The sequence below is a fragment of the Suricata suricatta genome, chromosome 5, assembly GCF_006229205.1.
Source record: "Suricata suricatta isolate VVHF042 chromosome 5, meerkat_22Aug2017_6uvM2_HiC, whole genome shotgun sequence".
Taxonomy (NCBI): Eukaryota; Metazoa; Chordata; class Mammalia; order Carnivora; family Herpestidae; genus Suricata; species Suricata suricatta.
The window spans coordinates 136438899-136453970 of NC_043704.1; the positions used below are offsets into that span (position 1 = coordinate 136438899).

Sequence of the window (15072 nt, forward strand, 5' to 3'; positions counted from 1 at the left end):
GAGAAAGCGTGCACCCATGCAGAAGCTGGGGAGGGGAAGAAGGAATGAGACACAGAATCCGAAGCAGGCTCCAGGCTCTTAACTGTCAGCACAGAGCCCGACATGGGGCTTGAATCCATAAACTGTGAGATTATGACCTAAGCAGAAGTCAGATGCTTAACCAACTGAGCCACCCAGGTGTGCCCTTCTTTGATCCTTCTTTTTTTTTTAATTTTTAAAAGTTTTTTTATTTATTTTTGAGAGAGAGACACACACACAGCATGAGCAGGGGAGGGTCAGAGAGAGAGGGAGACACAGAATCCAAAGCAGGTTCCAGGTTCTGAGCTGTCAGCACAGAGCCCGACACAGGGCTCGAACCCACAAACCGCGAGATCATGACCTGAGCCGAAGTTGGATGCTTAACCGACTGAGCCACCCAGGTGCCCCACTTTGATTGCTCTTAAGTCACAATTTGAACTCCTTTTTTTCCCTTCTGTAGATGGAACTTGAAAGTATTCAGATTGCTCTTTGAGAAGCCTGTGACCTAAGAGCAGCTCTGATTACCCATTTGTCTCATTCACTCAGAAACAGTGCCTTCTTTTAGTGGCACTTGCCATAATTGTCCTAACACATGTTTGACATGTAACCCTCTGCTTGGGCTCAGTAAATATTTGTTGAATAAAGGAGGGAATACTGAAGACTCAACTTTTCTGTGTTTGCTGATTCTGCTTTTCTTCACTCATGTTACCTTCTCTCTTATTTCACATTCTGAATTCCCAAAGTGGGTCAAATTGGCCAGTGGCCATTCAATCTGGGGTGACCAGAAGGCAGAGTTCTCGTGCCAGTTATCACTGAGACCCCCAGTTTCTCTTCCTTTCAGCCTTCAGTGGGTTGCCTTCCCTGGGGTGTGGAGTTCTGTCTAATTGGCTGTGGCTTGGGTGAGTGGCTTGCCAGACTCAGAGCTTGAGGAACCCGTCATTACTGGGTAGGCAGGGATTATGGTGATAGGCTGTTGGTAGAATCTAAATGGAGAAATGTATTTTGTCTTCTACACATACTGTTTATACATAGAAAGTATATATATTAGTATTATGAAGGTTAAAATTAAAACTGTAATGAAACGTCATATTTTTGTCCATAAGAAGGATTTTTAAGCTTTCATAGTTTCTACTTGTATCTACTTATGTTTTAGGTATACCTATATATCCATATTTAGGTATATATATTTACAGGAATATATTTGATTAATATACTAATAACTATATCTCCCTGTGTCCATCATGTCTTTATGATATTAAAAAATACAATTGTGATCTAACATTGATAAAACTAAATACTGTATTAAGAAATAACATCTCTTTTCTTAAATTTTCTATAATTTATTTTTAATGATAAGAATAACCAGAAAATCTTGTGAATAGAAAGCCCTGTTTCTGAGAATTCTGTTAGTAGTAACATTAGACATCTATTAAATCCCTTAGAAATCTTTGAGTTATTTTTATGGAAGAAATAGATACAGGCTAGATTTTCAAAAGGAGCTTTACTATTTATTTATGAAGTAAATATTAGCTGCTGTTTACTGAGTAATTTCTTTATACCACAGATAAATTTGGGTGTAATTTTAATTCAGTCTCCAGATGATCCAAAAGATTGGGAGAATTATCTAAATTTTGCAAATGAAACTCAGGTTCATGATTTGGCCACTTGTTCTCAACGTTGTATAACCAAGGAAGAAGCGTGGAGACTTAAACCCATCTCCATCTTACTCCAAAGCTTAAGCCCTTTTCCTTTATGCTGTATTTAATTTCTGTTGTCCTGTATAAATGACTACATTGCAGTGAATGAAGTAAAAAAATAGTATCGTTGTTGGTCCTTCTGAGAAATTTTTTTTATTCCATTTCATTTTGTGATCTTTCATCTAGGTCCTTCTGTCATCCGTGTGTAGATGTAAGAAGATGAATGTTTATTGTAATGAATTAAGTATGTATAACCATAGTCCAATGACACGGGCTTACCTTCTGATGTAATCATGTATCAGCTTCTGTACTGCTGTGAGCAGTTTTCTTTGCTTGACTCCCACCAGTTTATATTTAATATAAACAAAGCAAACACATAAAATTCTCATGTTGGAGGCCCTTGCGTGGTTCAGTTGGTTGAGCATCTGACTCTTGATTTAGGCTCAGGTCATGATTTCAGAGTTGTGGGATTAAGCCCTGCATCAGCTCCCTCAAGATTCATTCTCTCCCCTCTCTCCCCCCCTTTCTCCCTCTCCCTGTCTCTCTCTCCTTCTGTCTCCCTCTCTCCCTCCCTTCCCTCCCCCTCTCCCAGCACCCCCATTCTCTCTCTCTCTAAAATACAAATAATTAAATAAATCTCATGTTGATAGCAGATATATTTATAGGGTCTTTTAGGAGATAATACTGTAGCAGAGTTCACTTTATCTAAGTTGTAAATAAAATTTGCTTTGAATGTTTGACAGTAACACTGTATTTCATTATCCCAAGACCAGTATTCTGTGGTGTGAAATTTAGTTTTATCTTCTCTCAGGATAAAAATTTTTTTTTTATATGTGAACAAAATTGATTTAAAAATTAAAGTGAAGTTAAAAAGTATAGTCAGTATATTTTCAAAAGTAAGCAATGTGAAATTAACTGGGTTCAGCTTATTATACTAAACACATATTACATTATCATTTGTAGGAGCCATGATACAAAAAAAACGCAACAGTGAATTACCTTTGTAATGAGCTAGGTTAATTTGTAGAGAAAAGATTCAGGCCAAGATAAATACAGATTTGGAGCTGTAAAATGGTGACATAAATATATCAGAAAAAGCAGAACTTCGAGAGGGATAAAGTTCACGTTTTATCGGATTGAGTATTAGAAGCCAAGGGAGTCTAGAGATAGCTTCATACTTTTTGGGACAGTTAGGACAGGCTGATTTTTCTCATTAGAACTCTGATACAAAGAGAAGTTAATAAATATCACCCTTTGACACTTACGCCTGAGTGCTGATTGATAGGCGATGTTCCAAATTACCCGTAGGTCAACCAGTAAAAAAGGTTTTTTCTTAGTAGAAAAGATGGAACTTATGAAACTCAGGCTTTGAAAATGGTCACTTACTCCCCAAATTTGTAACTATGAAGGGAGAAGAGCTGAAACGTGAATCCACCCGCATTTTATTCCATAACCCATGTTCTTTCGTCTCTTATGTGAGGATTAAAAGCAAATGTCAAATCATGCAAATTTGCAAGCTTTCAAAAATTTAAATCTGTGAGTCTCAAAAGTGTGGTCTCTAGACCAACAGATTGTCACTTGGTAACTTGTTATAAATGTAACTAAAACAGAAACATTGGGAGTGGAGTCAGCAGTCTTTTAACAGGCCCTGTAATTCTGGTGCAAGATGAGTTTGAAAATCACTGCCTTAGGACCTTTGCAATTTGAAACCTTGACACAGATAAGAAGGGTTATGTATAATGTAGGGCTTTTCCTACTTGGAGTAGTGTTAGGATAAACACATTTTGTGACTAGTCGATTGTAATTCAGGCACAACCTGAATTAACAACAGTTTCCTCCTTTCCAATTCCATGTAGGAAAATTTAAAAAAAATAATCCAAATAATAAATATGGTCAAATTTGGTTTATGTGATTTGCTTTTTTTTTTTTTTTTTTAATAGCCTTCTGGGTGCCTGTCTGGCTCAGTCAGTCGACCACTCAGACTCTTGATCTTGGGATCATGAATTCAAGCCCCACATGGGATGTGGAGCCTATTAAAAAAATAAGCTAACATAGCTATCAGCCTTAATGTTTCTACTCTAGACTTAGCTATGTTCAGGGAATTAGAATTTGGGTAAGAACTACATAATATTTATATTATTCAAAGAAATACCATTTTTTAAAAAGGTTATAATTTATTTTGATGAATTATATGTAATTTTAACAATGTAACTAATGTGTTATTGGCCTTATTTGTGCTTATAAAATATTTGGATAGTTTAATCAAGAAATTTTGCTAAAATAGTGTGAAGTAATTTCATTCTCTCCCAGCGCTTCAGTAAAGAATCTTTGTTTGAATCGACTGGATATTTGATTGTATTAAGAGATTATTCTTCATTTATGTAAGAGAGTAGATGATACTTTGGGTATGTTTAATAGGGGAATATTTGTCTTTTAAAGGTGCATAATTTCATCTGTAAAGATTTCAGTACGTATCTTGGAGTTGCTCTAAAATAATTGGAGTGGGGAGAATGAGAGTTAATGCATAGGGGTAGAATGGAAACATGGACAATCAAGAGGTCTGAATGCTTGTTTCTTCTTCCACCCCCATTCATAAGTTGAAATTCTAATGCCTGATGTCAGATATTAGGAGATAAGGCTTTTGGGAGGTGCTTAAGTCATGAGGGTGGAGCCTTCATGAATCAGATTAATGTTTTTATAAAAGAGACCTCATAGATCTTCCTCACCCCTTCTGTCCTGTGAGAACACCATGGCTGCCCGGTGAGGTTCTGGCAGTGAACCAGGAAGAGCACATTCACTAGAACCCCACCATCCTGGTGCCTACATCTGGGACTTCCCAGTCTCCAGAACTGTGAAAAATAAATTTCTGCTTTTAATAAACTATCCAGTCTGTGATATTTGTTAGAGTAGCCTGAAGATCAAGACAAGGAGTATATACGGATATATTTTTTTCTCTAAAAGCATGCTTGTAATGTTTTAAAGTATAATGTTGGAAAGAAGAAAAACTGACAATGATGTTAGCTCAGCACCTTCCTCACACAAGGAATGATTGGTTCTTTGGCTAACATTCCTGGCACGCATACCTTATAATGTATTCATTATGTAATTCCTGAATGTAATTCATGTATATGAATGCATGCATGCAGACACACACTTAGCTATGAAAATGAATGAAATTTTGCCAGTTGCAACAGTATGGTTGGACCTAGAGGTATTAATTATGCTTAGTGAAATAAGTCAGACAGAGAAAGACAACTACTGTATGATTTTACTTATGTGTGGAATCTAAAAACAACCACCACAACAAATGAACAACAAAAATAGAAAACAGACTTACTAATACAGAAAACAAACTGGTAGTTGCCAGGGGAGGTAGGGGAAGGGGAACCAGTGAAATGGATAAAGAAGATTAAGAGGTACAGACTTTCAGTTAAAAAATAAATTAGTGGGGCACCTGGGTGGCTCAGTCGGTTAAGCCTCCAACTTGGGCTCAGGTCAGATCTCACGTTCGTGGGTTCGAGCCCCGCATCAGGCTCTGTGCTGACAGCTAGCTCAGAGCCTGGAGCCTGCTTCGGGTTCTGTGTCTCCTTCTCTCTCTGCCCCTCCCCCTCTCATGCTCTGTCTCTCTCTGTATCAAAAATAAATAAAAACATTTAAAAAAAATAAATTAGTCATAGAGATGAAAAGAACAGCATAGGAAGTGTAGTCAGTAAAATTATATTAACATTATATGACAGATAATAAGTACATTTACTGTGGTGAACTTTGAGTAATGTAAAGCATTATTGAATCACTAGGTTGTACAGCTGAAACTAATATAAGATGGTATGTATATTATACTTTAATAATAAAGAGATATCATAGTATGTTACCATAAATGATAAAAGAGGGCACATTTTTAGACCCCATACTTAAAAGATCTTTTTGATTATTTTTTAAATAGACACAGTAGCTGAATACTGTGGTATTTTAATTTTTTCCCTGTTTACTTACTTATTTGTGAGAGAGAGCACAAGTGGGGCTAGGGCAGAGAGAGAGGGAGAGAGAGAATCTCAAGCAGACTCCATGCTGTCAGCACAGAACCCGATGTGGGGCTCAAACCCATGAACCGTGAGATCATCACCCAAGGCATAGTCAAGAGTTAGAAGCTTAATCAGTTGAGCCACCCAGGTGCCCCTGTGGTATTTCAAATGCTTGCTATTTAGTTTTAAAATGTCCAAGTATTTCTTAATATTTAGTTAAACTCAAGTTAGGAAACTAAAAAGAAATGACACCTGCCAATGACATTATAATTAAAGCCTTTCATTATCAAAATGTATTCAGTTGTTTTATTTTATATTTCTATTTTAAGAATATAATCCTTCTGTAAAAGTGATTATTCCTTTATGTAATAATAATTTTCCTTAAAATGTTCTTATACTTTTGAGTAAAGATGGCTGATGGATTGTTCATTTCTCTTGTGATGAGTGTGTGTGTATATGAGTATATTTAGAATAGACTAAAGAGGACTCAATTGAAACATTTCTAAAGGAAAATTTGAGTTCAGTAACAAGTGAATATAAAAAAGATTTTTTAAACTTAAAAAAAATGTTTATTCATTTTTGAGGGATCGATCATGAGCAGGGGAGGGTCAGGGGATGGAGAACTTGAAGCAGTCTCCATGCTGACAGCAACGGGCCCGATGTGGGGCTTGATCTCACCAACCGTCAAAGAATGACCTGAGCCGAAGTTGGACACTCAACTGACTGAGCCACCCAGTCAGTAAATTTTAAATCAGTAATTAGACGTCCAGTGAGTGATTGGTTTTAGAATATATGCATAGGAAGTATTTGTCACCATAATATCCAAATATATATTTACTATCTCAAAGAGTTAAATTGGTAACTACAAGGTAGTAGCTACTGTATCTAATAGGTCAGTATAGTAAATGAGGGTGCACTTAGATTATAGGTTATTTCCTAGTGAAGGTATCCAGGCCACATGGAGCCCAAGGCTTGCTGTCTCTACTAGTCTAGGTCACTGTTTCTCAGACTTGAAGGTATGTAAGAATCACCTGGAGATTTTATTAAAAATTCAGACTTTCTTTTTAGTAGGTCTGGTATGGGGCCTAAGAAACTACGTTTCTCACACGTTCCCAGATGATTCCAGTGTCTGTTGTTTGAATAGCAAAGCACAGGATTGTCATATTTGGGAGTTAGAATTTAAAATCTCAGATAACATGTGATTATAGATAACATATTTCCAATGACTTTAAAATATTTCAGATTTTAGTCTTTTCTTGTGTTTAAAAAATGTTACTTGCTTCAAGGGCTGCTGTTAGCCTCTATAATAATTTTTACTGACTAGATACAAATTGTCCTTGAAAGAGGTGCATAGTTTGGCCAGCTGAGAGGCTTTTGTGAGTTAGGAAAAGATGTCTTTCCTAAGTGAGGGCTTTAACTTGAGCCCTCACTTACTCCCTAGGTTGGAAGCCTTTGTGCAGCATACATAGACTCACAGATTACTGGTTGATTCTGCCTTTTTAAACCTCTTAGTACAAAGTTATAGAACAATGTGGAAAGACATTTAAAATGCTACAGTGATAAAATCAACTGCTCAAAGAGTATCCAAACAAAACAAGAAATCTTCTCTCTTACAATAATAGGATTTTTCTCTACATTTTTAATATGCGTGCTTTAAAAATTTATTGCTGTATATTCAGGCTAACTAAAATGCAGAGAATATATATTCTTGTATATACAAGCAACATATAAATTTATATTATTTAAGGGACTGTTTACCATGTTTTTGGTGGTATAGTGTCCTCTTCGTGAAACAATGTTGGTAATATGTGTAGGTATATTTGTGTGTGTGTGCTGTGAACAGGCATGGATACCCATGCTTCTTTTTGTTTCTGACCTTATTTTCTTCAAAGTGAGAAACAGCTTCTTTTTCTGGTATTTAAGAAAGAGAAATACCAACACGGATCCTGGCAAAATTTGGAGGGAGATAAAATGTTAACAGTCTTTTACTTCCTTTACCTGAGAGACCCTCTCATCTGTCTGCTGGGTGCCTAATACTTACTAAAACTCCTGCATCATTTCATGAAAATTCTCCTCCTGGGAGCAGTCCTGGCCTTTGCAGTAACCTTCTGTTAGCTAGAGTGGCATGGTGATTAAGAGCTTGAATTAGACTCTGTTCTTCCACTGTGTCATGTAACCTTGACAAAGCTACGTCACCTATTTGTGCCTCTTTTTATTTATATTTTAAAATGAGGATAAAAGTACATCCTTTGTGTGGTGGTTGTGATTATTAAATATTTGGCACAGTCAACATAATAAGCACTCAGCTGCTTTATTGTCTTCATCCTAATTTCAGTTATTAGATGGAAAACAACAGATTAAACTAAATAAAAAGTAAGGCCCCACCCTAAGTTTGTTTCAGTCCTACTATGCTTGGAGTTTTGTTTTGTTTTCATGTTTGTTTGAGAAAGAAAGAGAGCGACAGAGACAGAGTGCTAGCAGGGGAAAGGCAAAGAGAGAGGGAGATACAGAATCCAAAACAGGCTCCAGGCTCCAAGCTGTTAACACAGAGCCTGACACGCACTTGAACTTGAACTGTGAGATCATGACCTTCTCTGAAGTCAGATGCTTGACCAACTGAGCCACCAGGCACCTGAAGTCCTGCTATGTTTGATGAGTCTTCTAGCTGATTCTTATGTTTAAGAGATTATCCTATGTTACATTTAATACAGTACCATGAAGATCTTCTCACTGTGAACTTCATCTTGGATCTTACTTAGCCACTAAAGACTGATTATATGTATTCATACATACAAAAGGGTAGAAATCCTATGTATTTTTTCTAGTGCTTTAACATAGTGCCTTGAATGTGTGGTCAGACCGTATAGTTTTATGAGGTAACACAGACTTTAAAGAAAATAAAAGCAAACATTTGTTTGAGATATGTTTCAGAGACCTTAATGTCAAGTTCACTGAAGTATAAGAAATCAATCATCTGTGAATACTTTTCCTGTGGCTTATTAGAAAAAGATTGAGTGACCTATATTAAAACCATAGTACAGGGACATCTGGGTCCCCTAATACAAGGGCTTAGTCGATTAAGTTTCTGAGTCTTGATTTTGGCTCAGGTCATGATCTCACAGTTCTTTAGTTCAAGACCCGTGCGTTGAGCTCTTTCTTACGGCACGGAGCCTACTTTGAATTCTCTCTTTGCCCGTCCCCTGCTTGTGTGCATGCTCTCTCTCTCAAAATAAATAAGTAAACATTCAAAACATTTAAAAAATCATAATATAGATCTTATTTCTGGAGTAAGACTAACAACTGTCATAGCATCTTCTCTCCCTTTATTTTGGCTTTAGAACAGTCTTTTCTCTTTTATTAAGAAGTAAGAAATGTACTTTTTCTTACTTTCTGGTATAAATTTTCATTTTTTATTCAACTTGAGAAGCCATGCAATAATATTTCTTCTGGATTAAGAAATAGTTCTTAGGCAGTAAGATGATCATAAGCATAATCTGTAAAGTAGAAACATATTTTGTATACTTTGAATAATTAGGGTACTGAATAAAAATGCTAAGAAACTAATAGTTACACAAGAATAAACGTGCAGTGGTCTGATTTTTGAGCAAAGCATTTTCAACTAGATGTTTTTAAAAGAAAAAACTTAAAGTTCCTTGGTGGAACTTAAATTATCCACATCACACAGATAGGTATAAAGCAGTACTTACTGAGCCATAATGATAAATCAGTGTGTGGTTAAACTAGGATGTGAAACCCTCATATGTAGTATAGACTTTTTCCTGATATAATTTATATACATGGTCAACTAGTTTTATAAGAATAGATTATGTAAGTTCATTGAAGAGAAATCTTGATTTCCAGTTGGTGTGATGTTATCTCCTGCCTTTGATTACTAACTTAGATTACTCAACCAGAAATGAAAATTGAGAAATGACTTTACTTGATCTCTATGTTTCATCATCATCTTGATATCAAGTTCAGAATTTAGACAATTTGTTGTATCTTTTTATTTCATCATTATTTTCCTCTAAAGATAATCTATTCAAATTTGTTATAACCAAAAATATAATAAGGCAGGTAATTAATTTCTTAATTCTAAAAAATTACTCTCTGGGAAGCCATTTAGTCTGTTGAAACTTCATTGTTCCTCTCTTCCTCAGAACTTTTCCCAATTTCTTCCTCATATTATTGTTTTCCATTCCAGTGTATATAAACATTTTCAGTTAATAATTATCTTATAAACTTTTTAAATATAGTATCCATTTCTTTTGTTGTTGTTACTACCGTTTCCCTTTCTCTGGCCCTTATTGAATTCATCCATTGTGGAATGGATTCTACACATTACTGAATCTCCTCTCAGAGGCTGTCAGTAATGTCCTTCTTGCTAAATTCTGGTGTCTGCTTTTGCTGACTGAAATTGTCTTGTGATTTCTTTAGTAGTAATGTACTTTCTCTTGGTCCCTTTGCTGGTTTCTTTTCATGGCTCTAAGTATTTTCTAAACCTGAGGCCTTAGACTTCTCCTTCTATCTGTTTTAGGGTTGCAGATTTCCCTCAGGAGGCTTGTAAGTGATATGAAGGAATGATTGGCACAAGTAGGGACAAAGTAATAACTAATCAGATCCCGGTCCAAAGGAAACACTTCCATGTGGGGGGGAAAAAGTTACTGCGATTAGATCTTCTAATTAAGAGGTGTATGGGAAGTCTGTAGACTTTTTTGAGAAGTATTATAGACTATGAGGGTTAGCAGTAGTCATTTGAAGTTGGGAAGGCCCAAATGAGAAGGTTTGTATACCACTCTGGTTGGATGGGGGTCTATATAGTTTATACATTGCATAGCCTGTGGGTGTACAGTCTACATTAGAATGTGCATACCCATACTACCATAAGGAGAGGTCCTAGGAATTGCCTTAAAGCTATATATTTTCACAGCAAGTGCAGATTTTATGATTTGAGTGTATATTGTTTGGGGTGCTTTGGAGGAACGGTTGTGGAAATGACGGGAGTAAATGTCCCACAAACTACTCTTCCTGCCACAATTGTTGGAAGCTAATCCATTTATCCTTCTTTTCTTTTTAGAAACATTACAGTTCAAACAAACATGACTATGGACTTCTAATTTGTGGCCTCTGCTCTGAATCTTGGAGAGTTCATACAGTCTTATAACTTCAAGCATTTCTAAATAGAAAGTAGAAAACTAAATCTGGTTCCTTTCCAAAAAAAGGTTCAGCTACTGATTCAGGAGTCACAGTTCTTTGGCTATCAGTTAGCTGATCTTTGAACTAAAAGTAAGTACTTACCTACCTCAAAGTGATAGTCAGTGTTGATGAAGCTCAAGGGCCTTTCCACTTCTAAAATTTATGATCCTGTTATTCTAGATCTCTGTTTATCGTCAGACTTCTCACACTAGTTCTCATATTATATTTTGAACCACTTATGGAACACCTTGCTACTTCAGTGTTCTTTTCTTCACTAGCTTAAAATTAGAATATGTCATATTGAATTCATCATTATTCCCTATCTAGTTCCTTTCTTAGTCTTTAATCATTGTCATAATAATTCTGACTAGTAAAAAGTTGCTGACTCTTGTCCATCAGTCCTCATGGCCTCTGGTGCAGGACTTCCTGAGGTCTGGGAGCCACATTTGTTCTCTAGCATATCTCCAGGACTCTGGTCTCTCTAAATCCCTTTCAAACATTTCCAGTCTACTGTAAATAAAACTCTGACCGTCTGCGTCTCTCTTCAAAAACTCTGGTTTTGATTAGTATGAGCTAGAATCACCAGAGAAGGTTCCTGAAAGGTGTGAAATTGAGCTCTTTTGGTTGTGTGTGGTCCTTGCTAGATGAGTAAATGACAGATATTTTAGTGTCAGAGAAACAGGAAGAACAAAAAAATAGGAGATATAAATGGCAATAAAGCATCTTCCTAGTTAAAAAAATAACTGTTGGATAGTGGGGAATAGAGTAAGGGCAGTATTATAGGATCTTTGAAAAATTGAAAGAGAAACACTGAGCATATGTTTCTAAATCACTTAAATCTTAAGATTGTTTTAGAGATAGGATCTTGGAAATCAGATAATGGATCTGTGCATTTTATAAATGAGTGAATTTATGACTTGCCCTTGATCATATTAGTTAATAGCAGGATCCAAACTAGAGTTCTTGTGTAGTTTGGGAAGGTAGTATGAAAACAGCCCCACAAAACTGAAACTCATGAGCATGGCTGCATTCCAATAAGACTTTACCAAAAACAAACTGCAGGTCTGGTTTGGCTTGTGGGCGGTCGTTTGCCAACCCACTTTGCTCTAGAATATTACTAATAAGTGTCCTAGTTTATTTTTCTCCTTTTGTGTTGGTTTTAGAATTAAGACGATTAAAAGAGTAAAAACGTTATTTAAAAAAATACCCTAACTTTAATTTAGAACCATCATTAGATCAAGAAGGAAAGTGTAATTTATATTATCAGGTATAAATTTCATGTTTAATTCAACTTTAGAAGTCATATAATAATGTGTCTTTTCCATTGAGAAATACTACTTTTAGGTGTTAAGGAAACTTTTAAGTATAATCTCTAAAAGACACAAGCTCTTCATGTGTCTTGGAAATATTAGATTATATCTATCAATATTTTCTATGCTAAAAATGAAAACAAACTTAAAATACATTTACACATTAACTTGTTTAAAATAACAACAGTAGGAACACTTGGTGGCTTAGTTGGTGGAACCTGCAACTCTTGGTCTCAGCATTGTGAGTTTGAGCCCCTTGTTGGGTGTAGAGATTACTTAAATAAAACAGCAATGGTAAACCCACTTTATGTTAACATGAATGTGTTGTGAAAATACATATTAGTTTGTATTCTGAAAAATTCTTGGAGTAACATGGTTTTACATTTTTGCAAATCTCTTTAATGTCTGACTTATTAGACCACGGCTGAATTCTCCTCCTGTTAATCTCTGATTATATGTTATTGGAAGTATATGACACATATATATATAATTGGAAAAAGAAGAGTATGTTTTAATAGCTTTTTCAGATAATGGTGGATTTTTTTTAGTTTATTGTCAAGTTGGTTTCCATAAAATACCCAGTGCTCATCCAATTGTGGATATTTTTGATAATACACCAAAAGTTGACAAGTATAATTTTATCAGTGAAGTAAGTTTATTAATGAACTTTTCATACTTTGTTATGTTAAAACACATTTCTTATGCTTTGCATGCATGCATTCATTCACATGATGATTGTGTGTGTGTGCATGTTTGACTTTTTTCCTTGTTCTTTGAAAGAATCTTTAAAAAATATATTTTATTGAAATCAAATTGGTATATAACGTTACATAAGTTTCAGATGTACATTATAATTTAATATTTGTATACATTATAAAGTGATCATCACCATGAGTCTAGTTTCATCCATCACTATACATTTGAGCCCCTTCAGCTACTTTGCCCACCACCCAACCCTCTCCTCCTCTGATAACCACCAGTCTGTTCTTCATATCTATAGTTTTTATTTTGTTTTGTTGTTTTTTAGATTTCATATATAAGTAAAATCATATGGTATTTATCTTTCCCCACCTGACTGACTTCATTTAGCATAGTATCCTCAAGGCCCATCCATCTTGTTGCAAATGGCAAACTTTTTCTTTTTTTTTATGCCTGAATAGTAATCCTGTGTGTGTGTGTGTATACATACACACCACATCTTTCTTTTTTCAATTGAAGTATAGTTGACATACAATATTATATTAGTTTCAGGTGCACAGCATGGTGATTCCACAATTCTGTACATTATTAAGTGCTCCCCATGTTAAGTATAGTCATCTGTCATATACAACATTACAATATTAATGACTATATTCCCTATGTGGTTCTTTTCATTTGGTACTTATTTATTTTATGACTGGAACTTTTACCTCTTAATCCTCTACCTATTTCAGTCATTCTTTCCTCCACCAATCTGGCAACCACCACTTCTCTGTATTTGAGTCTGTTTTGTTGTTTGTTTTATTTTTTTTAGATTCCACATACATGTGCAATCATATGGTGTTTGTCTTCTCTGACTTATTTCACTTAGCATAGTACTCTCTAGGTCCATTCATTTTGTCATAATTGGCAAGATTTTATTCTTTTTAATGGCTGAGTAATACTCTGTTGTATATATACACCATATCTTCTTTATCCATTTCCATCAATGGACATTTAGGTTGTTTCCATATCTGGGCTATTGTAAATAGTGCTGCAGTGAGCGTAATTCTTTTCAAATTAGTGTTTTCTTATTCTTCACATAAATAACCAGAAATAGAATTTCTGGATCACATGGTAGCTCTATTTTTAATACTTTGTGGAATCCCCATACTGTTTCCCACAGTATTACATCAATTGACATTCTCACCAACAGTGTAAAAGGGTTCTCCTTTCTGTACATCCTTGCCAACACTTGTTATTTTATTTATTTATTTTTTTTTTGTCTTTTGGACACTAGCCATTCTAACAGATGTGAAGTGATATCTCATTGTGGTTTCAGTTTGCATTTCCCTTATGGTTAGTGAAGTTGAGCAACTTTTTATGTGTCTGCTAGCCATCTACATGTCTTTTTGCAAAAATATTTATTCATATCCTCATTTTTAATTGGGTTGTTTGCTTTTTTGGTGTTTAAAATATGAATTCTTTATATATTTTGAATATGAATCCCTTAACAGATATATCATTTGCTGATACCTTCTCTGATTCACAAGTTCTGTTTTCATTTTATTGATGGCTTCTTTCACTGTGCACAAACTTTGTAGTTTGATGTAGTCTTATTTAATTTTGCTTTTGTTTCCTTTGCCTTTGTAGACAGATTCAAAAATACATCAATAAGACTAGTGTCAAGAAGTTTACCGCCTGTGTTTTCTTCTAGAAATTTTAAGGTTTCAGGTCATACATTCAAGTCATTAATCAATTTTGAGTTGATTTTTGTGTATGGTGTAAGATAGTTCTAGTTTCATTCTTCTGGATGTCACTGTTCAGGTTTCCCAACATCATTAATTTAAGAGACTGTCCTTTCCTCATTGTATATTTTTGGCTCCTTTGTTGAAAATTAATTTATATTCTGGAGAAAAATCTTTTAAGTATTGGTGGCAGATTCAAGTTTTCCAAAATTTTGATCTTTACTTAGAAGATCAAATTTTATCATTGGTAACAAATACTTTTAGTTATATATGTATATGTGTGTATATGTGTGTGTGTGTATATATATATACATGACAGGTTCATTCAGTTACGATTTTCAGAAAGTATCTGCTCTGTGCCCAAGTCTGAATAAGAATAGTTTATCTGTCATTGTTTCTTTTT

At 35.1% G+C, this 15072-nt stretch overlaps 1 protein-coding gene across 1 annotated transcript in view; it reads left to right on the top strand.

Annotated features, from left to right (window-relative positions):
- The window catches only part of UBE2E2 (ubiquitin conjugating enzyme E2 E2), a 352686-nt gene that overhangs the window by 62944 nt on the left and 274670 nt on the right, over positions 1-15072 (top strand). The gene's annotated exons all lie outside the window — the stretch shown is intronic.